The sequence below is a fragment of the Homalodisca vitripennis genome, unplaced genomic scaffold (assembly GCF_021130785.1).
Source record: "Homalodisca vitripennis isolate AUS2020 unplaced genomic scaffold, UT_GWSS_2.1 ScUCBcl_297;HRSCAF=1987, whole genome shotgun sequence".
Classification (NCBI taxonomy): domain Eukaryota; kingdom Metazoa; phylum Arthropoda; class Insecta; order Hemiptera; family Cicadellidae; genus Homalodisca; species Homalodisca vitripennis.
In genome coordinates, this window is record NW_025776429.1 from 38,100 (window position 1) to 43,982 (window position 5,883).

Genomic DNA, 5,883 nt, shown 5'->3' on the forward strand with positions numbered 1-5,883 from the left:
GATAAAAAATATATTTCCCAATGGGGCTTTTGATTTTTATTTATAATTTTATTACTAGGTATGATTACACTATACCACTTGTTACATAACAGGCTTCACTGGGGCTGCTTGCAGAATTTCAAATTCATAGCACATTTCATTCTTGAGATATCTTATGGACAGATAGACAGACAGGCAGTCATACAGAAAAGAAATATTTACATTCTCCTGCAGACAAAAGAGAAATTGTATCATGAGTTATATATAGCCTTTAATGATGCTCAGCTAAATTCCATGGTTGAACATACACCCATAGAACTCATTCTTATCTTTGTAGAAAGTTTTATGCACAGATTAAAGTCTAGAGATAAAGTCTTTCTCAAGATATCTTGCCACATGATAATGATCTAGGGATAGAACAATGATAACGCAAGATTGCACTGAAATCAAATCTGGTTGCTGACTTTTAACATAGCAATCCCTCTGATATTTTTTCTTTTACCCTTGAATTAAAATGTCACAAGTTAAAACCTGATATACTTGTACTCAGTTTGTTCACAAAATTATTTATTCTGCTATTTTCTCATTGCGATCACGCTTACCCACAATTCTGAGGTAAAAATATTTGCTATTTCTCAGACAAATCCTACGTAACATTTTTTCCAAACAAAAAAATAACATAGGATTTGTTTCAAAAACATTTCAGCTCAATAGAGTAATGAAAAGTGGTTCAATTTAAGTAATGTATTTTTGCTTCATGACTATACACACACAGAGAGGGATTACAAGCTAATAGTAGAAAATGAAAAATAAAACAAAAGGAAATAGGAAGATTATGATTTGTTGTGAAATAAGAAGTCAATTTTAATGTGTTACCTTACCTACAAGGAGAAGGTTATGTTTTTCATGTATTTGCCAGATGAGAAACAATAATTCTTAGCAATGGAATATTTACAATGTTCTTAATTCCCAATTATTTCAGCTATCTTAAGGTAGTAAAATGAATTTTCAGTTGGAATAATTTTTTAAAGTTTGGTCACAGCCAAGAACTTAACCAGAATAAAATTTTGGAGGAGATTAGGACAACTGATATTTTCCCGTAATGGACAGAAAGTAAGGCAAGTGTAATTTTGTTTCTTAAAAAGAACATGCAACAAATTTACATCCAAAAGAAAACTTTTAATAAAAAATACGTAATTATTTTATTGTACTATATTTTATTAAAATGTATAATTCCCTTAAATAATAAATCATGAAAAATCTCTCTGAATCTATAGCTCATCTACACACTGTATACATTTCACATTTTTTTATCTTCAACTGTTTTATTTGAGTCTGGATAAAAAAGTGTTTAAGTTCCTAAAGTTATTGCCTGAATTCCATATGGAGCAATGAAACAAATATTGTTTATATTTTTTCAATCTTCAGGAAGTTATCTTAAAAGGCTATGATATTAAAATTTTTAAAAACATAGCCACTAAAAATGTATTGCATTATCTTATCAGTGATAAACTTATTAGAGACCAGTTCAAAAATGAGCTATGTAATTCCAAAAGGCTAAGTTATTACTAGAAAATATCCATATGTTTATTTCTTATAAAGATATTGCAAGTAACAAGGATCTACCCTTCCCAACATAACTTTTTTACTTGGAAAAAAGTATTAGGCAGCAAGTAATAACCTTGTGTAATAATCTATTTTAGATTTCTCAGTGTCAATTTGAGCACTAAAGGGAGAAGGGTCATGTGAAGATCAATTGTTGGGTTACTATGTCAATTTTATTGCTAAAGTTTCACATTAGTATAGGCGTAACTTTTGTGACAATCAGTTTTTAGTTTACAGGTACTTACAGTACATCACCAATGAGATTACTATAGGAGAGGGAGGGTCATGTGATGATCAATTGATGGGTTACTGTGTCAATTTGATTGCTAAAGCTTCACATAAGTATAGGCGTAACTCTTGTGACAATCAGTTTTTAGTTTACAGGTACTTACAGTACATCATCAATGAGATTACTATAGGAGAGGGAGGGTCATGTGATGATCAATTGATGGGTTACTGTGTCAATTTGATTGCTAAAGCTTCACATAAGTATAGGCGTAACTCTTGTGACAATCAGTTTTTAGTTTACAGGTACTTACATCATCATTGAGATTACTAGAGAAGGAGGAGGGTCATGAGTACAACTTATATAACGATCTGACGCTTAGTCACTCCAGGTGTAAATTTAACTTCTTCCACAAGTACATCATCTTGTTCCTCATGACGTTTAACTCTTAAACTGGCATTTAATATATATATATTTTTGTTCAGAATGAAATATAGAATAGTATTTGTATTTGAAATAGAGCATAAACATTTGTACTTGTACTGAATTGGTTATGTAACTGTTGCAAAACATATTTATAAAATTTAAGGGGGGGTGGGACCATGTTTTATGGAAAAAGTTGTTTGTGAGAAAAATATAAATGTAGGATGGCTATTTTGTGTCAAATTCAAATTCTATGATTTGTTCATAGAAAAGTATATAAAAATTTGGTAATTATTTTTAAATGTTTTAAAATATCGATAATTAAGTATACAACACAATATAGCACGGTTTGGAAAGTTTGTAGCAAAATTGATGTAGCCACGTCACACCAAATGTCCATCTCCACTGGATAGATTGTTTTAGCTTGGACTTCCAGGGTGTACTACCTCACACAGCAAACATCCATCCAGCGTATGGACGGACAAATTTGTTTGCATTTCATCTTTTATTTGACTTGTGACCTCCATGAGGGAAACATTGAAATAATGGCATTTAGTGTACCTTGGTGTAGCAGTGATTTTGTGGGAAGTGTGCCATGGATTGCTGCTGACAGTTCCAGCAGTGATGACAAAAATACAGCCCTACTGTATTCAGTTAGTAAACGAAAACTTTTGTTGCACCTTATTTATAAGAATAAGAAAAGTGTTTAATGAATTCCACCATTTGATAGTTGATTTAGAAAGGGTAATTATACCGTTCAGATGGTATTTTAGATTAAGTAAAGAACGATTTAAAAAAAATTCAATTCAAAGAATGATAATAAAGAAGGAAAAAACAAATTACAGGAAATCAATCACAAGCGGAGAACAGCTATTTGTGGTAGGCTTTTTTAATTGTGGTACACAAAGGTATTTTTTAGTTAGTACCGGCAAAAACATAATTTTATGCATTCATCAAAACGTATATTTTTTTTACAAAAAAGACAAATGTATTATCGTATATTTTTTGGTATTTTATTACTTATATCTTTTTCACCTTGTGCTAAGAAATTAAACATTACAAATATTTTTTTAATGTTCCAAAACATTGTTGCCAATAACAAAAAGGCTACTACCAAGAAAAAAGTCAACAATCCGACAAGAAGCTTTAAAATAAGGAATTAAAGAAATCTTTAAATTAAAGAAATTACGCAGCAGGAATTAGCAGAGTGGTGTCTATTGAAGTGATACCGAGCACGTGCGTAGCTGAAAATGTCCACACAGACATCCAGCGATTTCAGAACATCCATCCACCAGACGCTTTTTCGTCCAGGGGATGGACGAATGGCGGTATGCAACGTTCAATTTAATAAACAGGCAACGATCCATGTCCCATGGATTGACATGCACCTTCATAGAACTCATTCTCGTCTAAGTAGAATTGAAATTTCATGCAATGTTGAAAATTCTACAGATAACATCGTTCTCAAGATATTCTAGGGATATATAGGTTATGTAAATGCTCAGCACATGCCATCATCAAACACAACGTTGCCTGTGTAGAAATGATGTTACATTTAAAATCTTTAAGCCAGCTAGGTAGTTCAATTAGTTTTTAAGACATCCAGCGGAAAACAGGCACACTGGCAGATATACAGACAGACAGACAAAAGAAGAATTTTACCATTACCATTAGTGCTAACCTAAGAAAATATACAAAATTACAAGTTTTTAGGTCAATTCACTCTCAAGATATCACTCTGAGTTACCTTTCGCTAACGCTCAGCCAAATTTCATTCAGCATAAAGGAGCTCTATTTTTTCTGTATACAATTAAACTGGTACAATGTATTGAAAGACCTGATAGAATGTAACAAAAGTTTTACCAACCAATCCATAAAATATCACATGTTAGCCCTTTCAGCCGCAGATGTCTTTGATACAGTACAAGTGTACATATTCTTACAGAGTTTTAACAAGGGTGTTAACAAAATGCTCATTACCCAGTAAATTATAGCTATATAAAATGTCATGTGATTGAACTCAGTTTGTTCATTTGTTTTTTCTGTAATTTTATTTTTGCCATCATGGTTAACCAGTAGACCAGTTTTAAAAGTTCCTAATGCTCGGCTAAATCCAACATGCACCATCATTGAACCCAATGTTCCTTATATAGAAATGAAGTTTTATGCAAAATTTTAAGTATATAGGTCGGTTTGATCTTGAGCCATTGTGTGAAGAGACAGACAGAAATGAAGTCTTTCCAGCTCCATAAGTGAAAGGCTTTAAAAATGCTCAGCCAATTAAATAAACTTAAAATGTATAGTCCAGTATGTTTTCAAAACCTTGTGACAGTTAAACTAGTTATGTAATTAAAGAAAACATAGTTCAGTAGATAATACTCTTAAGAGTATGGAAAAATAAAAAATAATACTTTATTAATTATTGTGCACTATTAATAAATTGAAGTTGAGGCAGTTCCAAGTCAGTTGTAAAGTGTGAAGTGCTCACTTGCACTTGCTATCTCTTTGCGGCTTATGTAAGCACTTTATACTATGTTGAATGCATCATATTAACATGTGCAAAAGATTTCTTTAAGCTGTCAAGAAAATAGTTGTTTGACTTGTTCAACTTTTTCTTTCCTCACTCTAGTGACATTACCTTTTTTATAATCTTCCAGAACTAATACATTCATCATACTAAGCTCTCATTCTAACCTATGAAGGAGAATTTCTGTTACCTCTTAAATTTATATTGAACAATTTTATCTCTGCCTTAGTGACTTGCTGTGATGTCCATTGCAAACTCATCAGCTGGTTGTTGTTTACTAAGTAACAATACCAATAACAACAAACTGTTGACTAATTTTTTACATAAAACATGATGAGTCATTGTGTCATATGGCATAAATAATGAACTCTCAGTAGTTAAAATTCTGTAGGAACTGTTTTTATACTTGAATATTGTATATCACACCAAATCCATATACAATAAAGTAGAAACTAACATTTATAAACCGTATTCTGTTTAGAATGTTATTTAATTTAATAAACAGCAGAGACTATTTGGCTAAATGAATTCAACTTTTTTACAAATAAAGCATAAACTTTTTAAAAACCACATTGCTAACATTGACTGTTAACTAATTAACTTTATTTCCTTTTAAAAAGCAAGTGTAGAAATGAAATGTTAAATTCAAAAATAATTTTTATTTCAGCAATTTTTAATCACCTTATTATTATAGTAGCTATAATATTTAATATTTTAGTAGTGGTAAAATGTGCTAATAATATACATCTGTAGCAATAAATTTTGCTATCTATCAATATTAAGATTTAGTTTATTTGGTCATCCTCAGAGATTGACAACATTATATGTGAAAGATGTTTCCCACCGGAACAAAGCCACAGCATTATAATAATTTATTTATTCATATGACAATACACCCTTTTACAGTTACAGTACATTCATAAAGATTGATAATGCAAAAAGCAAAATAATAACAATTTGCAAAAAAAAAAGAAACTATGAAATATTGTGCATAAATAATTGTGGTAGACAATTAATTGATAGTGTTCCTTAAATTGTATTTACCTAAGAAACTTAGCTACATACAAAATAGATCAACAATTATAAAATTTAAACAACAACAAATATATAAAACAACAATAAT